The 27,410-nt window shown below is 48.6% G+C and overlaps 1 protein-coding gene across 5 annotated transcripts in view; it reads left to right on the plus strand.

Annotated features, from left to right (window-relative positions):
• LOC307206175 (methyl-CpG-binding domain protein 1-like) overlaps nt 1-27,410 on the plus strand; it is a 178,695-nt gene that overhangs the window by 139,433 nt on the left and 11,852 nt on the right. The gene's annotated exons all lie outside the window — the stretch shown is intronic.

Below are 27,410 nucleotides of genomic sequence, written 5' to 3' on the forward strand. Positions count from 1 at the left end.
GTGGGGACATAGTTTTCTGGACGGGAGTTGATCATTTGCCAAACGTATCTGTCAGGGACTCAGCGGGAGCGCAGGGAGGAGAGGAGATGGAGAGCGAGGGGGAGCAATCCGAGGGCAGCGTAGGAGAAGATGACAGCAGCCCGATAGATTCCATGAGCCTCTCCAGCGAATCGGAAGATTCACAGAAGGGGGCGCCGATGGGCAGGGCAAGGGGCGACCCAAGGGGGACACCCCAGAAGCAAGGGGCCAGCGGGGATTCCCAGAGCAGCAGTTGGAAATCAGGACCAGCTTCCCCACCAGAGCGTAGTGGGGGGGAGGAGTCCCAGGTGTCAGAGCCCACATATGCACCACCAGCGAGAGAAGATGAGTCAGGGTTGGCCACGCCTCCATCGGAGAGCGAGTTAACGGTCAAGAGGAAAGTTGCAGGCTGGGCGCGCGCGCCAAGTTCAAATGTACAGGCGAGCGGCACAGAAGGTAGCCCGGATAGGGAACCAGGTCCTAAAGCCCGCTGGAAGGAGGGGCAAGAATCGTCAGGGTCAGCGTCAGAGGAGTCCAGGAAGGATGGAACCCTAGCGGGCAGGAGGGCCCAGAGGAGAAAGGAACTTAGGAAGAGGTGGAGCAAAGCGAGAGTCTTAAACTGGTGTGGAGGGGGCGGAGACTCAGACGGGACTTCGCCGGTCTAAGGTCGAGACGTAGAGCTGCACGCTGCGGCTTTAAAATGGAAACTGAACCTCAATAAAGACTTGTACATAACTACAGCCTAGCGTTGGTCCTCTGTGAGCTGGGACCTGGAGGCAGCTCTGACAGTAAGTCCCGTCTCCTTCAAAGAACCTCGCAACGTGAGAGGACGCAGCGAGGGGCGAAGATTGGTGCTTCGCGAGCTCACAAAAGCAGCACAAGATGACTACAGAAGAACGACTGGCAGCTTTGCAAGACGCCGTGGCACAACTTAACGCAGAAATACTAGCGGCAAGGACGAGAGAAGAGGAATCAGATGCTGTCTGCAAGGATCTGCAAACCAGGTTGGAAATGTTGACTAAACAGGGGCCACCGGGAGCCAAATCAGAGGGGATTGGGCTCGGAAAGAGAGGAGGGAGCCTGGTGTCGCATTTCGATGGGAGTCTGCAGCAATATCCTAACTTCAGAGCAGACGTAGTTTTTGCGCTAAAGTTGCTGGAGAAGGACTTTAGAGATGAGCAGGAGAAAGTAGGCTTCATACTAACGCATCTCCATGGAGAAGCTAAAGCGTGGTTGCGCAATCTGTGGAGAGATAATGATCCAGCCCTCCAAAACGCAAAAGCCTTCATTAAGGCAATGGACGATTGTTTTTTATCGGAGATAGATGTGGATGTCGCTAGAAAAGAGATTCACGGTTTGAAACAAGGCAGAGCCACTGTAAGGCAATATCATTCCCGCTTTTTTGCATTGGTCAACGCGCTGGGATGGGAAAAAGACTCAGCGTCCGTCAGGGACCTGTTCTGGGAGGGGCTGAACGGGGCTGTGAAAGACGAAATCGCAAGGGGGGAGAGACCACGGAGCACTCAAGAAGTGGTCCAGAAGGCGCTGACGATTGGTGTGCGGCTAGAAGAACGTCCCTGGAGCAAAGATGAAGGGCGTTGGGGACGCACGCCAGCAAGGGCACCTCCTTTCTTTCCCAGAGACTCAGCGCGCGCTCAATCCACGCCTCCACTGGGAGGGGGAGAGGAGCCGATGGAGATAGGTGGTGCCAAGGCTCAGTCAGCAGCCAGAGCCCTCACACCGGGAGCAGTCAAAACGAAGGCTCCTAGAGGGAACAGGAAGTGTTACATCTGCGAAAGTGCTCAGCATATGGCAAAAGAGTGCCCCCAGAGGCTCCGCAAGCACAATGCAGCCTCAGCAAAAGTAACAGAAGCAGTTCAGCAGAGGGAACCACAGCAGGGAAACGACGAAGTCTGGCTGGAAGCAGAGCCGCTGGGGCCCAGCCAGACGAATCAGTGAAGCAGTCCCCAGGAATCTTACAGCCCACAGACCCCCTCCCGCCCAAACCAGTGGTGCAGCTCACTGCAACACTCCAGCTTCCCAATGGGCTCACCATGGAAGTCCCTATTACCATTGACTCTGGTAGCAATGCAGACTTTATAGGAGTGGATTTCATCAAGCAACATAGCATAGCGCTCCTGCCTGCCACGATGCCCCTGAAAGTAGTGACAGTCGATGGAAGAGAATTGCTGGGGGGACAGGTGGTACAGCAAACGCCGCCAATGGTGATGCGAATTGGAAATCACCGCGAAGTCATCAGCTGTCAGACACGCCCATAGTCAGACACGCCCATAGTGTTGGGCATGAGCTGGTTGGACAGGCACAGCCCGGCATTGGCATGGTACCAGCGTAAATTGACCTTCTGCTCCTCCTACTGCGCAGAACATTGCATCATGACTAACCAGGAGGACGAGGGGCAAGAGGATGACCCACAGCTACAACTGGGCATGCTGCAAGCGGTTTTTGGAGGTCTTCTGCGAGAAGGAAGCGGACAAGCTGCCTCCCCACAGACCCTACGACTGCAAGATTGACCTCCTGCCGGGGGCAACGCTGCCGACCGGAAAACTGTACTCCATGTCTGAAGACGAACTGCAAGAGCTCAGGGAGTTCATAGATCACAATTTGAAGAGGGGATTCATCCGAGAATCCAAAGCAGTGGGGGGCAGTCCTGTGTTCTTTGTGAAGAAAAAAGACACGCCCCAAAAGAGGCTAGTAGTTGATTTCAGAATCTTAAACTCGAAAACCAAGCCCACGGCTTTCCCGATGCCCAAGATCGACGACTTGCTCGCGACGGTGAGGAAGGGACGCATCTTCACCAAGTTGGATCTACGAGGGGCGTACAATCTTATACGCATGCGGGAGGGCGATGAGTGGAAGACGGCCATGTTCACGCCCTTGGGCACCTATGAGTATAGGGTTATGCCCTTCGGTTTACAAAATGGCTCCCACTGCTTCCAAGCCTTCATGCATCACGTGTTAGCAGGGCTCCTCTACAAGAAGTGCGTCTGCTTCCTGGACGACATTCTGATCTTCTCGGAATCGCAGGAGGCTCACGAGAGAGATGTCAAGGAAGTCCTGCAAAGACTACGGGAGCACAGGCTTTACGCCAAACTGGAGAAATGCCAGTTCGACATGACGGAGGTGGATTTCCTGGGCTACAAGCTGTCCGACAAGGGAATCGCCATGGACAGCGCCAAGGTACGATCAGTACTGGACTGGAAAAGCCCGCGCAATCGGAAGGAGGTCCAGAGGTTTGTCGGCTTTGCTAACTTTTATCGCAAGTTCATCAAGGGTTTCGCTATGCAGACGACGGCCATCACGGACACCCTCAGCTCCAAGAAGAAGAAGTTCATCTGGACGGAGCAGGCGGAGCAGTCTTTTCAGAAACTCAAGCGTCTTTTCGCTTCCGAGGAACAACTGCTGCATGTGAACCCCAGCAGACCCATGAGGGTGGAGACGGATGCCTCCGACAGAGCCGTGGGGGCAGTCCTATTGCAGCAAGACCCGCAAGGGGATTGGAGGCCGTGTGCTTTCTACTCCAGGAAACTCAGCAAGTCGGAGCAGAACTACACCATCTGGGACAGAGAGTTGCTGGCCATTCATGCAGCCTTCAAGGCGTGGCGGCACTTCCTCATCGGAGCCAAACACACGGTGCAAGTTCGCACGGACCATAAGAACCTGGAGTACTGGCGCACGGCGCGGTTCCTGAACCAGAGACACATCCGCTGGGCGGAGTTCTTTGCGGATTTCGACTTCAGGATAGAATATATCCCCAGAGACAACAACATCATGGCTGATGCGCTATCCAGGAAGCCGCAGTATCTGGAGGAAGCAGCACCGGTAGCGGCCAAACACATTTTCGCACCCAAGGCGTGGGCATGCACTTCAGCCACCGTAGACCTGGAAGCAATACGGCGCGAGCTGCGAACAGATTCCTTCGCACGATCCAAGATGGAGGAGGTGCGCAGCGGCACGGCGAAGGACGACGAGTTCCAGATACGCGACGGACTGCTCCTCCGCAAGGGGGCCATCTACGTGCCGGGAGATGAACTCCGCGCGACAGTACTGCAACAGCTACACGACGCACCCAGCGCCGGACATTTCGGCAAGGACAAGACGGTGGAATTAGTAGCCAGAGACTTTTGGTGGCCCAAGATGCGGGGAGAAGTCGCGGATTACGTCACGAGGTGCGACACATGCCAAAGGGCCAAGCCAGTACACAGACCACCGGCGGGACTGTTAGAACCGCTACAGACCCCGTCCGAACCGTGGGAGAGGGTGGCCTTGGACTTTGTCACTGACCTGCCCAGCTCGAGGGGCAAAACAGCAGTACTTGTGGTAGTCGACATGTTCACCAAGATGGCGCACTTCATTCCTTGCGCGAAGGTGGCCACAGTGGAACAGACAGCCAAGCTGTTCATAGACCACGTGTTCAAGGTGCACGGCCTGCCACGGTCTATCCTGTCCGACCGGGGGCGCTAGTTCATCTCGAGTTTCTGGCAGAAGCTGATGGGAATCCTCGACGTCAAGGTCAACCTAGCGTCGGCAAGACACCCGCAGACCAACGGACAAGCGGAGAGGGTCAACGCCATCATGCAGCAGTACCTGAGATGCTACACCAACCAGCAGCCCTCGACCTGGGTGGACTACCTGCCCCTGGCCGAGTTTGCCTACAACAACACACAACACGTGTCGACGGGGGTGACACCGTTTTTCGCCAACAACGGGCGACATCCCAGGACCTTCCCGGGCTTAGAGAAGGAGGGGGAGGGGGAGCCGCAGGGAGCAGAGGCATTGGCAGAGGAGTTACAGGAGGTCCATGAACAGCTCCGTAGGCAGTTAGACCTAGCAAAACACGTATACAAGATGCAAGCAGACAAACACAGAAGAGTGGGGGAGGACATACGGGTAGGGGACTGGGTCTGGTTAGCGGCCCAGGCAGTGCCGGCCAGATCCTTAGCTAAGAAGAAGCTAGGACACAAGCAGCTAGGCCCTTACCTAGTCGAGGCACAGATCAACCCAGTGGCCTTCCGTTTGACACTACCGGAGGGTTCCAGAATGCACCCGGTCTTTCATAGATCGGTGCTAACGCCCTACAAGGCACCTCACAGGTTTCAGGAGCCAGGGACAGCTCCCAGTCCACTTAGAGACGCACCCATGACAGGGGGGTCGCCGAGGGCGGAGCCACTCAATGAGGTAACGGAGATTTTGGACTCGAGATGGGGGGAAGAGGGGGTCGAATATCTCCTCGCAAGGGAAGGTGCCCCCGCCAGCGCCAACAGCTGGGTGCCGTACTATGCGGTGGAGGAGCACTACCGCTTTGCCGTGCGTTTGTGGGGAGGGCTCTTCCCCCTGCTAGCCCATTCTCCACCTTGGGCTTGGGGACGGGCCCCAGACTCCACCTCAGCATAAAAGACTCCAAGGAGGCCCGGGACACTGCTGCTGCCGCTTTGCCGGTGAGTCTTGGGGAGGACCGCTCCCCCTGCAAGCCCATTCTCCATCTTGGGCCTGGGGGCGGGCCCCAGACTCCACCTCAGCATATAAGGCTCCAAGAAGGCCTCGGAACATCGCTGCTGCCGCTTTGCCGTGCGTTTGTGGGGAGGGCTCTTCCCCCTGCTAGCCCATTCTCCACCTTGGGCTTGGGGACGGGCCCCAGACTCCACCTCAGCATAAAAGACTCCAAGGAGGCCCGGGACACTGCTGCTGCCACTTTGCCGTGGGTTTGTGGGGAGGGCTCTTCCCCCTGCAGGCCCACTCTCCATCAGGCCAGGGGGCGGGCCCCACGCTCACCACCGCCGCAGCCTCGGGGACATTGGTGCTGCTGCAGCGGTTGTTGGAAGTGTTCTTATATGTTTTAAACTGTTTTTATTTTTTTGCTTTGTTGTACCACCATAAGCGGTGGTTTTTATCCATGTACTTTTATTTTGTTTTGATTTATTTTGGGTGGGGGTGGGGTGGTTGGGGAGTGGGGTGGGGATTGGTTTTCTTTTCATGTAATTGTTTTTGTTTGTTTGCTTTTATATTCTGTAAATGGAGGCAAGTATGAGGCTTGGGATTCCTACTGTGGAGGGGTGAGGGAGGTATGGCGGTGGGGGCAGATGTCATAGGCGAAGGGGATCGAGATACGGATATGCTCGTACCCCTTCCAATCTGCGCCCCATCCCGAGAGACGAGGGTAGGGTGAGCAAGGATTACTCACCTCCGTCACTGGTGTTGTGCAATGCCAGGTCTATAGGCAACAAAATCGCCACCCTGCGAGATTTCTTCACCTCGCAGGGGGTTGACCTGGCATGTGTGACTGAGACCTGGGTGCGCGAAGGGGATACTGTTACCTTACGAGAGATGGCGCCCCCGGGTTTCTCCGTCCTTCACCAGTCGCGGACTGTGGGCCGGGGGGGAGGGGTGGCGTTATTAATCCGGGAAGATTGTTCTTTCAGGGCTCTACCATCGCCATTGAATGTGTTGGCCTAGTGTGGGGCTCCGAGGTGAGCTTGGCTGTCTGGCTGGTGTACCGGCCACCTAGCGCACCAGCAGCCACCCTGTCAGGCCTGCTGGAGGCGGTGGCCGGCTGGGCCTTGGAGTTCCCTAACCTATTGGTATTGGGGGACTTCAACATCCATGCTGATGCCACTCCCTCCTCACAGGCTCTGGACCTGGTGTCTTCCATGGCGACACTAGGGCTCTCCCAGTTTGTTTTGGGCCCCACACATCAAGCAGACCACACGCTGGATTTGATCTTTGGCGTCGGTATAGATGTGATCATGTTTCCTTCGATGAAGGTGCCATGGTCTGATCACTATGCTCTGAAAGCCAGGATTGAAGTTCCACCCCCACCCTGCTTGGGTGGCGAGCCAACTTGGGCTCGCCCGCAGAGGCTGATGGACCCTGATAGATTCCGTCAAGCCTTGCGGGACCTTTCTCCCCCAGCGACTCATTGACTGAGCTTGTTGAGGCCTGGAATACCCAGCTCCTGGCAGCCATCAATGAGATCGCACCTAAGTGCCCTCTGCGACCCCGCAGAAACCGGGCTCCCTGGTTTACCGAGGAGCTCCGGAAAATGAAGCGGGACCTCAGACGGCTAGAGCGAGTATGGCGGGGTGCCCGTGACGGAGCCTCAAGAACATCTTATAGGGTTTTTATGAAAACCTACGAGATGGCAGTGAAGGCCGCTAAAAAGTCCTACTTCTCTGCCTCCATTGCATCCGCTAGCTCTCGCCCGGCGCAATTATTTAGTATAATTCGGTCTTTAACGTCCCTCGAAGGACAGCCAAATTTAAATAACAATTTGACACACAGCTGTGAGGCATTTGCGAGCTTTTTTGCGGAGAAGGTCTTGTTGCTCCGCCATGACCTCCCTGCCAATTTGGATACAATAAAGGAACTGGAGGCCCCTCGACTGTCCTCGGGTTCAGTATTGGACCACTTTGACTGGATATCCCCAGCTGATGTAGACAGACTCCTCCGAGCTGGAAAGCCCACCACCTGTCCTCTCGACCCGTGCCCGTCCTGGCTGATTAGAGCGTGTCCAGAAGAGGTGCGGGCCCCCCTGGGGGATATCATCAATCTGTCCCTTGGCACCGGGACATTCCCAGGGGAACTGAAGGAGGCAGTGGTGCGCCCGCTCTTAAAGAAAACATCATTAGATCCCTTAGATCTATCCAGTTACCGCCCGGTCTCGAATCTTCCATTCCTGGGTAAGGTGATTGAGAGAGCGGTTGCTGAACAGCTTGGTAGGTTTCTGGATGAAACATCAGCTCTGGATCCATTCCAGTCCGGCTTCCGCGCTGGTCATGGGACGGAGACGGCTCTGGTTGCCCTAACAGATGATCTCCGCAGGCAGCTGGATCGAGGCGGGTCGGGGCTGCTGATTCTTCTAGACCTGTCAGCAGCCTTCGACATGGTCGATCACGAACTCCTGGACCACCGCCTTGCCGACGTGGGGATCCAGGGCAAAGTCCTTCAATGGCTGCGCTCGTTTCTCTCTGGTCGGGGACAGAGGGTGGCGCTTGGGGGGGGAATTGTCATCCCGCCACTCCTTGGTGTGTGGTGTGCCTCAGGGTGCAATACTCTCCCCGATGCTTTTTAACATCTTTATGCGCCCCCTCGCCCAGCTTGTCCGGAGTTTTGGGCTGGGCTGCCATCAGTATGCTGATGACACCCAACTCTATTTGTTGATGGACGGCCACCCGGACTCGGCCCCAGACACACTGATCAGATGCTTGGAGGCTGTGGCTGGATGGTTACGTGGGAGCCGGCTGAAGTTAAATCCTTCGAAGACAGAGGTCCTCTGGCTGGGACGGGACGACATGGGACTGAGGGGGCAACTCCCATCTCTTGCGGGGGTGCAATTAGTGCCAGCACCGTCCGTTAAGAGTTTGGGTGTAATCTTCGATACCTCCCTCTCCATGGAGGCGCAGATTGCAGCTATAACAAAGGCGGCATTTTTTCATCTCCGCCAAGCTAAGCAGTTGGCTCCTTACCTCTCTCGCCCTGACCTAGCCACTGTGATCCACGCGACGGTCACCTCCAGACTGGATTATTGTAACTCGCTCTACGTGGGGCTGCCCTTGAGACTGACCCAGAAACTCCAGCGGGTGCAGAATGCCGCAGCGAGACTCCTTACGGGGTCTTCGCTTAGAGGTCACATTCATCCGGTGCTATACCAGCTGCACTGGCTCCCGGTGGAGTACAGGATCAGGTTTAAGGTGCTGGTTTTAACCTTCAAAGCCCTATACGGCCTAGGGCCCTCGTACCTACAGGACCGCCTCTCCTGGTATGCCCCACAGAGGAACTTACGATCTTCAAATAAAAACACCTTGAGGGTCCCAGGCCTCAGAGAGGTTAGGCTGGCCTCAACTAGAGCCAGGGCTTTTTCGGCTGCGGCTCCAACCTGGTGGAACGCTCTGTCACAAGAGACAAGGGCCCTGCAGGACTTGACATCTTTCCGCAGGGCCTGCAAGACAGAGCTGTTCCACCTGGCATTTGGTCAGGGCGCAGCCTGACCCCCTCCTCTGGCAATCTTTACAAAGCTTTAGTTTATGGTTGCCATCAATTTTGATTTTAATTCATTTTTATAATGTTTTATAATGTCATACTGTTTTAATGTTGTTAGCCGCCCTGAGCCCGGCTTCGGCTGGGGAGGGCGGGATATAAATAAAATTTATTATTATTATTATTATTACCTCAAAGACGAGTTCCACGCACTCTTCCCACACAGGCCCATGCCGGAGGATTATTTTGACGAATATCTTTTCACCCCCACACTCTCAGCCAGTACGTTTCAGGGGTTCTCCTCGGCTGAGGAGACGGTTCCAGAGACTACCTCGCCGGAGGGGTCGATCTCAGACTTGGGTGCGGAACGCTCTTATTGGTGGGACACTCAACCCGAGGAGGAGTGGCGCAGGAGACTGCTCAGAGGGCCCTGGCACGCAGACTCCCCAGAGGAAATGGGGGAACAAGGGGGCATGGACGGGTTGGGGGAGGACCCTGGGTTCGAGCACACCGGCAACGAGATGGAAGCGGAGGAGAGCGACGTCGATGTACCCGTCACGGACTGGCAGCATGCCAGGGGGGAAGAACTGTATCCGGCATGCACCCCCACAGCATTGGAGCACCCGGAACCCACGCCAGAAGAGGGGGAGGGGGGAGGGGGGGCTTCGAGGGGGGGATGGATGTCAGGGACTCAGCGGGAGCGCAGGGAGGAGAGGAGATGGAGAGCGAGGGGGAGCAATCCGAGGGCAGCGTAGGAGAAGATGACAGCAGCCCGAGGTAAAGAATTGCAGCAGTAACTAAAAAAAAAAAATTAAAGGAAATTTTATGAAAGGGAATTAAGATAATGGACCCAAGGGTTGCTAAAGAATCACTAAACAAGGATGCAAGGAAGGGGAGGCATGGGGAAGTCAAAAGAAAGAAGGGTATGAAATGAGGAATTTAAAGTTACATGGGTTTAAGTGCTATGTACCTTATCTGATTTTTGTTTTTCTTTTGTCTGTTTTGTTGAGCTTTTATTACTTGTTTGAAAAATTAATAAAAATTAATATATAAAAAAAGAAGATGACAGCATCCCGATAGATTCCATGAGCCTCTCCAGCGAATCGGAAGATTCACAGAAGGGGGCGCCGATGGGCAGGGCAAGGGGCGACCCAAGGGGGACACCCCAGAAGCAAGGGGCCAGCGGGGATTCCCAGAGCAGCAGTTGGAAATCAGGACCAGCTTCCCCACCAGAGCGTAGTGGGGGGGAGGAGTCCCAGGTGTCAGAGCCCACATATGCACCACCAGCGAGAGAAGATGAGTCAGGGTTGGCCACGCCTCCATCGGAGAGCGAGTTAACGGTCAAGAGGAAAGTTGCAGGCTGGGCGCGCGCGCCAAGTTCAAATGTACAGGCGAGCGGCACAGAAGGTAGCCCGGATAGGGAACCAGGTCCTAAAGCCCGCCGGAAGGAGGGGGAAGAATCATCAGGGTCAGCGTCAGAGGAGTCCAGGAAGGATGGAACCCTAGCGGGCAGGAGGGCCCAGAGGAGAAAGGAACTTAGGAAGAGGTGGAGCAAAGCGAGAGTCTTAAACTGGTGTGGAGGGGGCGGAGACTCAGACGGGACTTCGCCGGTCTAAGGTCGAGACGTAGAGCTGCACGCTGCGGCTTTAAAATGGAAACTGAACCTCAATAAAGACTTTTGTACATAACTACAGCCTAGCGTTGGTCCTCTGTGAGCTGGGACCTGGAGGCAGCTCTGACAGTATCTTTCTCTTAGAACATTTCTCCCTTTCGTCCTGAGTTCCAGTGTCTTCAAAGCCCATAACACCTTTGGTAAAGGCTGTTCTCCAGCTAGATCACTCGCAGACCAGTGTTTCCCAATTGTTGGTGTTTATGCTGCATTTTTTAAGATTTGCCTTGAGAGGGTCTTTAAACCTCTTTTTTTGACCACCAGCATTACGCTTTCCATTTTAAAATTCGGAATAGAGTAGTTCTTTCGGAAGATGATAATCAGGCATCCGCACATGACCAGTCCAACCAAGTTGATGTTGAAGAATGATTGCTTCAACACTGGTGATCTTTGTTTCTTCCAGTACACTGGCATTGGTTCGCCTGTCTTCTCAAGTGATGTGTAAAATTTTTCAGAGACACTGTTGATGGAATCTTTCGAGGAGTTGGAGATGGCGTTTATAAGTGGTCCATGTTTCACAAGCATATAGTAAGGTTGGTAGTACAATAGCTTTGTAAACAAGCATTTTGGTTTCCCTGCGAATGTCCTGGTCCTAAAACACTCTGCACTTCAATCAGGAGAAAGTCACACTCATGTTGACCCTTGTGGAAAGATAACTGCCTAGGTAGGAGAAGTGATTAATTTGTGGTGCTTCAGAGGGGTTGTTTTGTGCTTGTTGATGCAGCACTTTGGTTTTTTGGATGTTGAGTGATAGGCCAAGCTTTCCGTAAGCTTCTGCAAAGATATTTAGGATGGTTTAGAAGTCATCCTCTGAGTCATCAGTATGATGATGACTACATTGTCATCAGCATACTGAAGCTCTATAATGAAAGTTATGGAAGATATTCTTTGCTTTCAGCCTACTCTAATTAAAGAGCTTTCCATCTGTTTGAATCAGTGGTACCTTGGTTCTCCAACTTAATCTGTTCAGGAAGTCCGTTCCAAAACCAAAGCGTTCCAAAACCAAGGTGTGCTTTCCCATAGAAAGTCATGCAAAGTGGATCAATCCGTTCCAGACTTTTAAAAACAACCCCTAAAACAGCAATTTGACATGAATTTTACTATCTAGCGAGACCATTGATCCATAAAATGAAAGTAATAGACCAGGGTGCAATCTGTTGTTGTTGTTGTTTAGTCCTTTAGTCGTGTCCGACTCTTCGTGACCCCATGGACCAGAGCACGCCAGGCACTCCTGTCTTCTACTGCCTCCCGCAGTTTGGTCAAACTCATGCTGGTATCTTCGAGAACACTATCTAACCATCTCGTCCTCTGTCGTCCCCTTCTCTTTGTGCCCTCCATCTTTCCCAACATCAGGGTCTTTTCCAGGGAGTCTTCTCTTCTCGTGAGGTGGCCAAAGTATTGGAGCCTTAACTTCACGATCTGTCCTTCCAGTGAGCACTCAGGGCTGATTTCCTTAAGAATGGAGAGGTTTGATCTTCTTGACTGCAATCTACTACCCAGTATAAAAAACTGGCAGTGATCTACCCATTGCCATTGGAAGGACAAGCGTGCGGGGTGTGTGAAGGGGGAGTTCAAGTAGGGGGGAGGAAAGGAAGGCAAAAGTTCTCTCTCTGAGGAGCCAGTCGGCTTCTCTCCCCGCCCCCCAGGCCAGCCTTTCTGGATCTCTTCCCCACAGACATCCAGCGCCCCTTCCTCACCTTCTTCAGAGCACAAGCAGCGCCCTCCACTTGAGTGTGTTCTCCTCACTGAAGAACTCTTACTGCAGCGATGAACACCAGCATCCTGCCCACGCCGTCTTGTGCCCTGTGAGGGGATGCCATGGCAGTCACTTCTGGGGGTGAGCTGTTTGCCATTGCTCTGGGGCCCAGAGCGGCGGCTGCAGGTGTCACCCAGTACCGAAGAAGGGGGTGGTTGCTGCTGTGGCACGGCCTTCCCTCGCTTTGTGCCTGCTGCTGCAGAACAGTGCTTCTCCACTTCCAGATGTTCTGCTGCGGCCGTCCCTGAGCAAGGGAAGGCCGTGCCGCACAGGCAAAGGATGTTGCTGCTGCTCCCCGCCGTTGGTTCCCTCTGCCGCTGCTGTGGCTGCAGCATCCACGCCCCCCTTCTCCGCTTCTGGGTGCCGCCAGTGGCTGGCACAGCCGGTGCTGAGTAAGGGAAGCCCAGGTCTGGTGGCAAGTGAGCAGGCAACGGAAGTGTGGCACTCAAAACGTAAGTGCACCCTCCGAACAGAGTACCTTTGGATTCCAAAAAAAGTTCGAAAACCGGGACACTCACTTCTGGGTTTGAAGCATTCGGGTTCCAATAGTTTGTATACTAAGCTGTTTGAAAACCGAGGTACCACTGTATATCATGTATATCATTTCTACCCCGGTGGGGAGTTTCCCTTTGACAAAATGTAGGATCATGGCAATGAAAATAATGAATAGAGTTGAAGCGATAACACAACCCTGTTTAACTTCTGTTCCCGCTGTGAATGGTTCACTTTGAAAGCCATTGCTATCTGCAGTTGTTGCTGTCATATTATCATGAAGGTGCCAAATGATATTCACAGATTTATCTGGGCAGCCATAGGGTATTGCAATTTACAGTGTTGAAGGCTTTAGTCAGGTCAATAAATGCCATATACAGGGGTTGGTTTTGCTCTCTGCATTTTTCTTGAAGCTGTCAAGAGGTGAAAATCTTGTCCACTGTCCCCCTAGAAGGCCAAAAACCATTTTGGGATTCAGGAAGGGTCACCTCGGATATTGTTAAGAGACAGTTTGCTAAGATCCTTGCAAGAATTTTGCCAGCCACAGCTAATAAAGAGATGCCTCAGTAGTTTCTGCAATCCGTTCTGTCACCTTTTTCATGATCATGATAATTTTGGCATCCCTAAAGTCTGCTGGGATCTTCTCAATCTGCCATATGTTTTCGATGAGCTTGTGAAGTTGTTGTGTAAGTTCAATTCCACCCACTTTGAAGACTTCAACAGGTATCCCATCAGGTTCGCTGGCTTTGTTGTTTTTCATTTGGTTAATAGCTGTACACAACTCTCCAAGATTTGGAGACACTGCAAGCTCATCTCTAATTTGTTTTTGCGGGATTTGTGAGAGGACCTCAGCAGCTACTGGGGAGTTGCGCTTAAGGAGATGCTGGTAATGTTTCTTCCAGCACAATGCAATAGCTTTTTTATCTTTTAGAAGTGTGGTACCATCTGTTGAGCGTAGGGGGCATATGCCATGATTTATTGGCCCATAGATGGTTCTTGTGGCTTTAAAGAAACTCTGAGCATCCTGAGTGCCAGCTAAGTGCTGGTCTCTTGAGCTTTTTTTATCCACCAGGTGTTCTTTTGTTCTCTGGTTCTTTGAACCTCAGCCTTGGTGTTGGCATAGGTTTTTTTCTTAGTGGTGCAGTTATTATTTTATTTTAATCTTTTGTTGGAAGCCACACAGAGTGGCTGGGGAAACCTAGCCAGATGGGCGGTGTATAAATAAATCATTATTATTATTATTATTATTATTATTATTATTATTATTATTATTTCAATCTTTGTGATATCTGAAAGGCCTTCCTTTTCTTGTCAATGATGCATTCAATTTCACTGTCTTTCTCATAAAACTAGTCCTGGTGTTTCTTGGTTTGGTATCCAATAGTTTGTTCACAGGCTGTAATAATGGATGTTTTTAGCTTGGTCCAGTGTTCCTTGGTGCTATCAGGGAACCTAAGAGTCATTTGGTAGCAGTCCCCACTTAATAGTATATTGAGTGTTCATTTTGTGTCTTGAAGCCTGTGTTGAGGTATAATCTTGATAGCCATCGTGGAGCGTATTAATTGGTGATCTGTCCACCAGTCATTGTCACTTGTAAGGAGTACATCACAGCTATCTTCTGCTCAGACATAGTCTAAGAGGCGCCAGTGGTTTGACCGAGGATGCCTCCATGATGTTTTAAATTTTTTTGTTGAAAGTGTGTGTTGGTAATAACAAAGTTGCGCGCTGCACATATAGTAAAAAGTAAGATTCTGTTCAGGTTGCTGTTGCCAGTTCCTTATTTCCCAATAGTTGCAGGTCACAATCGAAATCTCATTCAACTCTTGCATTAAAATCACCCAGGAGGGTAATTTTATCCTCAGGTGTCTCTGATAGGATGGTATCCAACTGAGAGTAAAAAAATTCTTTAATGTCTTCATCGGCATCCAGTGTTGGTGCATAGGTGCTTAGAATAGTAGCCTCTTGGTTTTTTGTATTGCTACAAGTACCTATCAAGATGGTAAGAATTTTATTATAGTCAGCCAAAAATGATTTTATGTGTTCAGTGTTCAATGTTAGTAGTACAAGCCACCCAGTCACTGATAATCCCTCCTCATTTGTTTCAGAAAGTTGGAAGTAGGACTCTTTTATACTTGCTCCTGATGAAATTTGCTTTAACATTAGTTCCTCCACTTATTTAGCCTGGATTAGTCCTTGAGTTACTTGTGCTCAATGCAAGAGATGACTCAGGAGTTGAGCTGGCTGGGCCCAAAACCTCTTTCTGATCGTTCTGCTCTTCACCATAGCTGCTGAGAGGCCCTATAAGGTCAATAATAGTATCTGGCTCCTGCTGTTTCTTAGCCGCCGCCTCATTTTCCTTATTCATGTAAAATTGAGTAATTTTTGTTTGTGCTTTCTTTAGAGTAGCTGTCTTTGGAGGAGGGCCCAAATTGCCATTGGGGAGAGACTAGAAATTTTATAACCACTCCAGCATTGTAAGCAGGCAAAGGACAGGAACCTTCATGTGGGAAATTTTGGAACAAGATGGAGACAGGGTAAAACTGCAGAGCTTTGAAAAATTAAAAAACAAAGTGCGAGATTGGCTTCACTACTACCAAATAATGGAGGCATATAACTTGGATAAAAAAGTTGGCTTCCAGGTGGAAAAATCAAAATTGGAAACAGAATTGTTAGATCCCAAAATTAAGAATTTGTCAAGAATGTATAACTTGCTGTTGAAATGGAACACTCAGGACGAAACGGTGAAATCTGCTATGATTAAATGGGCACAAGATGTTGGACATAACATAATGATGGCTGACTGGGAACAATTATGGACCACAGGTATGAAATTTACGGCATGTAATGCCCTAAGAGAGAATTTAATGAAAATGATTTACAGGTGGTACATTCTATATTCTATATCTATATTTCTATATCTATATCAAAGATTTACAGGTGGTACATGACACCAGTCAAGCTTGCAAAAATTTACAATTTGCCCGAAAATAAATGTTGGAAATGTAATGAGACTGAAGGTACATTCTTTCACCTTTGGTTGACATGCCCAAGGATTAAGACATTCTAGGAGATGATTAAGAATTGATGCTTTTGAATTATGGTGCTGGAGGAGACTCTTGAGAGTCCCATGGACTGCAAGAAGATCAAACCTCTCCATTCTGAAGGAAATCAGCCCTGAGTGCTCACTGGAAGGACAGATTGTGAAGCTGAGGCTCCAGTACTTTGGCCACCTCATGAGAAGAGAAGACTCCCTGGAGAAGACCCTGATGTTGGGAAAGATGGAGGGCACAAGGAGAAGGGGGCGACAGAGGACGAGATGGTTGGATAGTGTTTTCGAGGTTACCAGCATGAGTCTGACCAAGCTGCGGGGGGCAGTGGAGGACAGGAGTGCCTGGCGTTCTCTGGTCCATGGGGTCACGAAGAGTCGGACACGACTAAACGACTAAACAACAACAACAGGAGATGATTTATAATGAAATGAAAAAGGTATTTAAATATACCTTCCTGAAGAAACCAGAGGCCTTTCTCCTGGGCATGGTCGGCCAATTGGTGCCAAAGAAGGACAGAACTTTCTTTATGTCTGCAACAACAGCAGCAAGAATACTCATTGCGAAGTATTGGAAGACACAAGATTTACCCACCCGGGAAGAATGGCAGATGAAGTTGATGGACTATATGGAATTGGCGGAAATGACTGACAGAATCCGAGACCAGGGAGAAGAGTTGGTGGAAGAAGATTGGAAAAAAATTAAAGATTATTTACAGAAATATTGTAAAATTAATGAGCTATAGAAAAATGGTGGAATGAAGTTATATGGCTTTGGCAGAAATGTTATAAGGAACTAGGTACAGATAGATTGTTAATGTATTAAAGGGAAAAAATTAGGTTAGAATATGTTAAGATTAATTACAGGACAGAAAACAGAGGAAGATGGAAAGGAATTGCTGAAACAGTTAATTGAAGTGGAATACAAAAAGGGAGGCGTGAGGAAGTCAATGAAACAAGTGAATGAAAGTTAAGATTGAAAATATTGGAAGTGTTTTTAATTGTTTTTGTTTTGTTTTGTTAATTCAATGTTTCATGTAGTGTTTTTGTTTTTGTATTTTATTATATTGTCATGTTTAATTCTTTTTTTTTTCTTTTTGTAATCTTTAAACTCTTAATAATTTTTTTTTTTTTTTTTTTAAAAAGGACAGGAACCTTCATGATGTGGCTCTCTACACAATGAACTTGCTTGGCCTTCCCTCGTTCTGAGAATCGAATAAATCAGGAAATATCAGCTCTTCTGCATACAGACTGTCCAGGCTATTAGAGACTGACTTATTGCTGTTGCATCAAAGAAAGAACCCATTCATTATTTGAGGTCACTTATATTTTGCCATTGGGACGCAGGTGGCGCTGTGGGTTAAAGCCTCAGCGCCTAGGACTTGCCGATCAAAAGGTCGGCGGTTCGAATCCCTGCGGCGGGGTGCGCTCCCGCTGCTCGGTCCCAGCGCCTGCCAACCTAGCAGTTTGAAAGCACCTCCGGGTGCAAGTAGATAAATAGGGACCGCTTACCAGCGGGAAGGTAAACGGCGTTTCCGTGTGCGGCTCTGGCTCGCCAGAGCAGCGATGTCACGCTGGCCCCGTGACCCGGAAGTGTCTCCGGACAGCGCTGGCCCCTGGCCTCTTAAGTGAGATGGGCGCACAACCCCAGAGTCTGTCAAGACTGGCCCGTACGGGCAGGGGTACCTTTACCTTTACCTTTATATTTTGCCATGTGCATCTTTTAACTCAGAGCACTCTTACTACAAGGTGATTCTGGGAAGTTCCCTGCTGCAAATGTGTCCTAAGGCCATAGGGCATTTCAGACTTTCCTCCCTGAGGGGTAAGCTATGGGGAGTACACTCCGTAACCTTTTACAATGCTTGCAGACAGCAATGGGAGTTGTAGTCTAACAACAGCTAAAGGGCCATAGATTCATCTGCTGCAGTGGAGAGGGAGGCCCACCAGAGGTGAAGGACACCCACCCCCACATCCTTCATTGTGGTTGTGGAAACTTCTGTAGGACTTCTTCCTCTGTCATCCATGGGGAAGAGGTGTGTTGGGAGATGTTCCCCGCAACATGCCCCAAACATACAAAATACATCAGTCCTAGAGCAGAAGTTTCCATATCCATCTGTCCTTATCTGTTGGCACTTTGCTGGGTGGGATGAAAAGCATGTTCAGAGTGCGATGAGAGAGGCTTTGTACCTGTAGGATCCAAGGGTGGGAATATATGTAAGCCTGAAAGTTGGCATACCCAAGTCCTGCCCTGGCTGATGCAGGCCTGTTTATGCCACCGATTCCTCTTTCTGCCCACCATAGGATTGTTCTACCAACATTTAACATGCATTATTTTTGAAATGTAAATAGCAGCAGCTGAACCTGATTTCACCTAGAAAGTGTAATTTGACAAAGCTTTACCTATTCTGGAGGAGCATATTTCATCTACTTCTGTCAAAGGGGAAAAGTTGTTATAGACATTTTTAAATTTCCAAATAATGGAGGTGGGGAAATGAAGTGAACCTGAAAACTGTAAAGGCCACCCTAGCAGGAAAACCACTTTAGCTATCATTCTGATATTTGGAAGGATACATGGCCTCAGAAAGGGTGAGCCCTTACCCTCAGATTCAATTCTGCCACAAAACAAAAAGTTATAGAGGTTCCCTTAAGAAAAAAAATACAATAAACTTTAAGGGTGTCCTGTGCAGAAGTCTCTGAATCTATTAGCTTGTAATTTGCAATGGAGGCTTATTCTGCCTGCAAATTTCATCCACTACTATCAAGGGGGGGAAGTTATAGTTATGTTAAAATGTCACAGTAGTGAATGGAGTGAACCAGGCAGTGTACAAGTGTCTTGGATGGAGGTGGGCTGCTTTCTAAAGGGCTGATTCAGGGTCTGAACTGAATCTTGTGGTTGGTTCACACAGCTCACATTGAATCATTGCATTATTGCTGATGGTTTCAAAGTGTCCCTATAAGTCACATATAATTCTTCACAATTAATCACTCTTCGTTATGAGGACTTCTCAGAGTTTGTTTTGTGACTTTATGGGAAAATGAACTACTGGCATGATTTTAATGATAGCACTGTGAATTTAACAGTTGCTCCTTTGCAATTCTTCAGTGCTATTTCTATATTTCAACAATTCCTTTTGTTTCACTGGAAGATTCAGACCTCTCGCATTGCATGGTCTTAATTTTGCTGAACAAAATGTGCTTGTAGATTCATAGCCAATCATAATATATGGTCTCCCCCCCCACCTGTCTAGTATCCCCTTCATCAGGCTTCCTTAGCAATTTTCCTGACCTTTTGGATAATCCCCTTATGTTTGTTTGGGATTTGTTTCAGATCTTTACTTAGGAGATATCCTCACAACTTGTTGGAGCTTGCTTTGGTGGTTGTGGTTGAGGAATGGTATTTGACCAGGGCATTTTACCTACACGGGTGTCCAGTGTTTAGTTGCATTGAGGCATGGTTGCTGCTTTGCTTGGGCAAGTTCGAAAGCATGTCAAAGTGCAAGTAGATAAATAGGCACCGCTCCGGCGGGAAGGTAAACGGCGTTTCCGTGCCAGAAGCAGCTTAGTCATGCTGACCCGGAAGCTGTACACCAGCTCCCTCAGCTAATAAAGCGAGCTGAGCACCGCAACCCCAGAGTCGGCCACGACTGGACCTAATGGTCAGGGGTCCCTTTACCTTTATGTTGTTCTCTTAGGCCTAGTTTATTATTGTTTGCCTTCACCCTCAAAGGTACACTCCTCCATTGTTTCTTGAGACAGATGAATGTCAACTCAACTCTACTATGGGACCCAAGAAAGGACAGGGAAGGTCTAACACCATCCAACCTCCGGCAAAGCATCCTCCCCACCTTCTTCCTTGGGACATGAGGGCTCTGTCTCATTTGAAGGTTGATTTTACTTTGATAAGTCGACCCAGAATTTGGCTGGATCAGGTTGGTGCAATCCTGGATCAGCCCAGGTTGGATCAGGACTACCCAGAAGGGGCATTGTTCTGGCAGAAAGGGCATGGGGATGCATAGGCAACCTGTGTGTATCTCTTTCTCTCCTCCTGCCCATGAATTTAATTAGGGTATAAAAGCCTGCTTACATGGCATCATCTCCTTTAGGAATGGCTGAGAATACTGATGAATTTGGAAACAGTACCCAAAATTACGTCAGCTTATGTGTTCTTCCTCAACCTGGAACAGGAATTTGGTAGGAGAATATGATAGATGTTCACTGTATTTTTATGATACAGTGCCCCCCCCCCATGTTCCTGATGTTTCCTTCCATTGAAATGAAAGGTGTAGCATGATGTAATGGTTATTTAATGACATAATATGTTTGGAATTAGTGGGCAGTGAGACAAACAATGTTCTTTGCAGAAGGCAAACTGCAGCAGACTAGAAACAGCACTATCCATGATGAATATGGGATGGACAAGAAAATGATGGCTTCTTACATCCCCAACTCCTGCCTACTGTATTCCAATATGGCAAATTTTAACAGTCAGCCCAAGTTTTAGTTTTGCACTTGGGAGGAAATGATTTGAGTTTGTTATAAAACCCAAACATGCATTTTGCAAGCATTTTAGGGTGATAAGGCAGAGATAGTTGTGTGTGGGATCTGCAGGATCCTGGGCAGGCTGAGGTAGTAGGACTAAACAGAGGATTGCCTGTCTTTTGTGGTGGGAAGATGCAGAATGTTGACTAATTTGAGGGGAGGGATCCGGTGAGCACCATTAGGCACCATTTACTAATGGGTGTTGCAGAGGCCAACTGCTAAGGACGTGAAATGTCTGGGCTAAATACAGAAGATAAGCAGTGTCAGTGTTTGTAAAAAGCAAAAAAAATAAGGAAAGGGTTCTGACCTCCCTTTGTCTCTTCAGCCTGGTCCTCGAACCCTTGTCTGCATAAAAGAGTCCATGAGAATATCCTTGCAGTTTTATTCTTAAAAGTCTTTGTGCAAAACACGAGTGAATAACTATACACACCAGCACTAACCAACCAACCAACCCAAACACCAGCCTCCAAACTAACATTTCTCACTCTATATATACAACTTGGTGCAGGCCGCTGAGTCATGCTGACCCAGCTTTATTCGCATTAAAGAAACGGCCATTTTAGCCATGACACCCCTTCTGTTTCTTAAATGCGAAAAACCCCAACAGAAACAATACATACATACATTATATACATAAATCCACTTTTGTCATCAAAACTGTTTTGTCATCAATTGTTGCTGGCAAAGGCTTGGTAAACAAATCAGCAATATTATCTTGTGACTGACAATACTCCAGTTTGATTACCCCATTCTGTACACAATCTCTAACATTCGCATGACGGATAGCAATATGTTTTGATGCGGATTTCATTATTTCTGAGCCCGCTAATGCAATGCACGATTGGCTATCTTCATACACTTGGATAGGCAAATCTACTTTACAATCTAGATCTTTTAGTATCTGTATAACCCACATGATTTCATTGCATGCTAGCGACAGGCTCCCATATTCTGCCTCACAGGATGAGGTCGCAACAAATCCTTGTTTCTTTGACCTCCACCCAATTATGGAATTGGCAAACATCATAACCATTCCACTTGTAGATTTTCTAGTAGCTACACAGCTTCCCCAGTCCACATCAACAAATACTTCTAGTTTTTCATCTTGTGTACTAGATATCTTTAAACATACATTTAATGTCCCCTTTAGATATCGGATAAGCCTTTTCAAAGCACACCAATTGGCAGTACTGGGTTTAGATACATGTTGGCTCAGAACATTTGTAGCACATGCCTTGACCACTGGCTTAAATACAACAGTGATCCTATTTTTGAGTGATACAACTCAGGCTGATCAAATTCATCATCACATACTGTCTTTGGGAAATCTGGTGTCATGGGAGTCTGAACTGGCTTGCAGTTTTCCATGCCAAACTGCTCTATCAAATGAAGAATTTTATCTTTCTGGCTCAATAGGAAGCTTCCATCAGCTTCCTGCCTTACTTCTTGTTGTTGTTTAGTCGTTTAGTCGTGTCCGACTCTTCGTGACCCCATGGACCAGAGAACGCCAGGCACTCCTGTCCTCCACTGCCCCCCGCAGCTTGGTCAGACTCATGCTGGTAACCTCGAAAACACTATCCAACCATCTCGTCCTCTGTCGCCCCCTTCTCCTTGTGCCCTCCATCTTTCCCAACATCAGGGTCTTCTCCAGGGAGTCTTCTCTTCTCATGAGGTGGCCAAAGTACTGGAGCCTCAGCTTCACAATCTGTCCTTCCAGTGAGCGCCTTACTTCTACTCCCAAGTAATTGCTTACAGGCCCTAAGACTTTAAGCTTAAACCTCTTTTCCAGTTGACTTGTGAGCTTCTGGATCTTATCTGTGGAACTCCCTGCCACAAGCAAATCATCAACAAAGACTAAGAGCATTAGATATTTGTTGCCTGTCCCCTTGGTGTACAGGCATGGATCAGCCACACTCCTTTTAAAACCAAGTTTTACAAGGGCTTCATTTAAACACTGGTTCCAACACCTTCCACTTTGTTTGAGGCCATAAACAGCTTTTTTCAAACACCAGACTGCACCATTCTCCTCTTCAAACCCAGGGGGTTGTCTCATTAACACTTCATGGTCTAAATTTGCATGCAGATATGCAGCATCAACATCAAAATGGTGCACTGCTAGTTTTCTTACAGCAGCAATGGAAAGCATTAAACGAAAAGTTTCACTCTTTACAGTGGGAGAAAACACTTCATCATAACTCTCCCCTTTAATCTGAGTGAACCCTCTGGCTACTAATCTGGCTCGAAAACGTGGTTCCCCAGATGCAAGGGTTTTCCTTTTGTAAACCCACTTGCATGACACCACTCTGCCACCAGGTGGCGGCATTATGACCTCAAACACTTTGTTACGTTTAAAAGAGTCCATTTCTTCTTTCATGGCTTGTTCCCACAAAGCACGTTCCCCAGGGGGTAAGTCTAAGACTTCATTATAACTTTGTGGTTCCACACAACTCACATTGCATACTCTCACTCCTCCTAGGGTCAAACGCTGAGGAGGTACACCCTTGTTTGAACGCTGGGAGCGCCTAGGCACAACTACTTCTTCCCCCCTTATCTCTGGCTCTTCTTCCTCTTCCTCTAGAGAAGTATTATCTATTGCCACATCTTTTGGGGAAATCTGTGCCTCCTCCTCATCCTGCTCCTGCGTTGCCAATGGCTGAGAAGAAGCCTCTTCTCTTACTTGCAGGGGCAGTAGGCAATCTGGGTTGGCATGGATCGCAGTTCATCTGTCCTGGTCAGCGAAGTCTGCACTTCATGACAGAACCACGTGTCCTGGGCGTAGATTGAAACGCCACCCTTTGCCATAGGACTGATATCCCACAAACCACAGTTTCTGTGCTCTAGCGCCCCCTTTCTGGCTGAGCTTTGGGAATGTTTACATGTGCCCAAGAACCCCAATTATGGAGCATTGTCCACTCTGGTTCTTTCCCAAACAACACATGATAGGGAATATCTTTTATAGAGCTTGACCAGGTTCTATTAATCAAAAAGTTCGCTGTCAGAAAAGCCTTACCCCACAGCCTATGGTTGTGACCCAATCCTGCATCCACTAGCAGGCAGTCCTTTACTGACTGTATTACAGCCCCACGTCTTTCACACAGACCATTTTCAGCAGGGCTATAAGGGTTAGTCAACCGGTGAGTGATCCCCTTACGTCGCAACCATGCCCCAAATTGTTTGTTCAGAAATTCTCCGCCCTATCTGTTTGCAACTGCACAACAGGGCGAGCGAAGAGCTTTTCAGCTTGGGCAACCCATTCTCTGAATGTAGGGAAACACTCAGGTTTCTGCTTTAACAAAAACAGCCAACTGAAACGTGATTTATCATCCATTACCAGAAAAGCATATCTGGCGCCCCCTTCAGTCTTCTGTGGGAAAGGGCCTATCACGTCACAATGGACAAGTTCTAAAACCTCTTTAGATACTCTGTCACTTTTAGAAGCCACAGGCTTCATCTTAGATTTGGCCATTTTACATACATTGCAATCTAGGAAACAGTTACAGCTATTTACTTTTAGATTCTTGTACACTTTTTGCATCTCTGAAAGCACACGGAAATTGGCGTGACCCAGTTTTCTGTGCAGTTCATGTACACACCCCTTATGAACTGGCAAATTATCCTGAACCACCTGGGCTGCTTTAACAGGCTTGTCCTGCATTACATATAACCCATTTTCCAACTTTGCATGGCCACATACCTGAGTACCTTTCTTTATCAGACAGCCATCCCGTGTGAGGTTAACACTATACCCTGCATTAATCAAACAGCTTACAGACAGCAAACAATAGTCCAAACTGCTGACAAACAGAGTCTCTGGTAGAGTAGTGTTCAAGCACTGCAGGAAACATGTTCCCTGGCCATCAATCTTGCTTCTACGACCATCAGCAAGATAGATTGAGTCTTTCCCATCAGCTGGCTTCTCCAGGGTCTTAAAGTCCTCCCGACTGTTGCAGATAATCCTGCTACTCCCAGAGTCCAGCAACCATGTTGCTCGAGGTATCTTCCTCTCCTCCCGAGAAAACGCAGACACAAACTGAGCAGAACGCGTGTTCTTCTTCCCTGAAGAGAACTCCTTCTGCTTACGTTTCTGCGTCGATTGCTGTCTCTGCTCCACATCGTCTCCTGGAAGTCTTGCCCTGCATTGACGATGGAGATGCCCGGGTTGGTTACATCTATAGCATCTCCTCACCGCCATGGCCAAGTCCAAACCTTGGCGTTGCTCCATTGGCAGATTCTGCTGCTGGCCCCCTCGGCTGTAACTCCTCCGTTCTTGGAGTTCAGCCTGTCTATCTGACCTTTCTGCTTCTTCGGTCAATCTTCCAACCACATACTCAAGGGTCAGATCTTGGGGACGCATACTCTCCATGCTGTTAATCACAGGCAACCAGCTTTCAGGCAAACTTGAAAGGATAATGTAGGTTTGGTCAGTCTCATCATAACGCTTACCTCTCTGTTGTAGTTGAAGAAACAGAGATTTCAGCGTTTGAAGATGAGTTGCCAAACTCTCACCTTCTTTCATAACAGTCCTGAACAGCCTTCTGGTCAGAGAAATTATAGTTCCAGCAGTTTCTCTGACATGCATCGCCCTTAATAAATTCCAGCACTCAAACGCTGTGCTGGCATTTGCTACATGCAATAACTGAGAGTTGCTCAAACACAGCATAATTTGGGCACGGGCCCTTTCATCCAGCCGTTTTTTCTCAGCAGAGTCCCGTCTCAAAACCTCAGTTTCAACACAGTCCCATAGTCCATCTCTCCTTAACAACTGCTGCATTTTAATTGACCAACTCAGCCAGTTGCTCTCGAGAGAAGTTCAAAAGGGATGCCTCCCCCAATATTTACAACTTGGGAAGACTGGAAATCTGCCATCTCTGCTAGTGCTTGCGGAGCCCCTTCTGTGGGGCCTTCAGCAATCTCTCCTGACTCTGTCTTTAGAGTCCAACTGGATGGTCCTGGCTGGCACTCACCGGCTTCTAGCTGCTGCCTCTGTTGAACCTCAGGTCCCGCCTGGCTCTGCAACTGGTGTAGCCGCTCTGTGAGCCCCTCTAGCAGTTCAAACTGTTCCAGTAGCCGACGCTGAGTGCTTTCCTGATCCTTAGATCCTAGCCGCTCCAGCGTCACGGCAGACAGTTACAGCTTGTCACCAACTGCTCCAACGCACAGCCACTGGCTTCATACACCACCAGGACTCACCAGCTCCCTGCTCAGATGCTGTCAGTCATTTTGCACTCTGCACATGCTCAGAAACACTGGGCCCATAACCTGTCAGTGTTTGTAAAAAGCAAAAAAAAGAAGGAAAGGGTTCTGACCTCCCTTTGTCTCTTCAGCCTGGTCCTCGGACCCTTGTCTGCATAAAAGAGTCCACGAGAATATCCTTGCAGAGTTTTATTCTTAAAAGTCTTTGTGCAAAACACGACTGAATAACTATACACACCAGCACTAACCAACCAACCAACCAACCAACCCAAACACCAGCTTCCAAACTAACATTTCTCACTCTATATATACAACTTGGTGCAGGCCGCTGAGTCATGCTGACCCAGCTTTATTCGCATTAAAGAAACAGCGGCCATTTTAGCCGTGACAAGCAGAGCTTGCTGGATCAGGCCAGTGAACCCCAAACAAGAAGCCCCCAGACAGAATCTGACTGCACCAGTACTTTACCCTTTCATTCAGAACATCTTTGAGGCTAAGCTGCCCAATACAACCGAAGTTGTGGGGACCCAGGGCCGCCAAGCTGACCTTAGCCAGCTGAGGCTAAGGCAAAGGGCAATGACATCATTCATTCCCCTTGCCCTGGCAGAAGTTGGCCCTCCCAAAACAATGTTTTGTTTAGTTTCCTGCACTGTGGTTCAACCCACACTTGTTGCTTTGTCTCTTATTTCCCTGTTCTGGTTGTAAATTCAGCTGACTGCCAAACAATAAATCTATCTTGATGAAATAAGAATTCCAAAAACAGACATCCTCATTTTCAGCCCAAGTCCCCAGATAATAAAAAGGCTGGTTCTTGGGGCATATTGTCACATCACTCTCCAGACAGCTGCAGCCATGAAAGTTCTGATCCTTTCCATACTCAGCCTCCTCGCTGTGGCAAATGAGGCCCGTTTGTTTGAGCGCTGTGAGCTAGCAGGCGTTTTGAGACGATATGGGCTAGATGGATTCGGAGGCTACAGCCTGAATGACTGTGAGTTTTGTTTGCTGAGTGCACAGCTTCATTGGAGTTCTTTGTATGGATTTATGCTTACAATGGGGTACCTTCCAGGTATTGCTGGATTTCAACTCCCATTGGTCACATCCTGTGTTACCAGTGAACATAGATGATAGGAGTTGTAGCCCAACAACACCTGGAGGGCAGCAGGCTTGCAGGGCATGTTTTGATATTTTTCAGCTGCTCTTTCCAGTGTTCTCATTTTCAAAATTTGCTTTTAAATCTTACAATCTGAAACCCTCTTGTATGACCTCTTAGAAATGCTAGCATCCCCATAAAAATGCTGCCTTCTTGCTTGCGCTGCTGCCTAAAGAAGCTCATCCTATTGGCAACCAGGGTCTTTCCAAGTGTGGCCCCCACTCTTTGGAGAAGGCACACAGTCATGATACATGCTGAAAACTGACATGCTCACTGACTAGTTCCCTTGCCACTGATGTCAATAATTTGCTTAGGCAAAACAGTTACATTTTGTACTAACTGTTAACACTGCTGGATATATTTTACTATTGTTTGTGTATTCTTGATTAATCTTATTATAAACCACCTTGATGGTATATAAATTTAAAATAAATTAATAATGAGAAATAATAAACAAAGTGGTACTGATGGTACTGATACTGTGAAATGTTTACATGTAGTGTTTTCTGCTCTGAAAAAAATGAAGACTGCAAAAATTATAATCAAAATAAAGAAT

Source organism: Podarcis cretensis (assembly GCF_951804945.1).
Source record: "Podarcis cretensis genome assembly, chromosome: 17".
In the NCBI taxonomy this organism is placed as follows: Eukaryota; Metazoa; Chordata; class Lepidosauria; order Squamata; family Lacertidae; genus Podarcis; species Podarcis cretensis.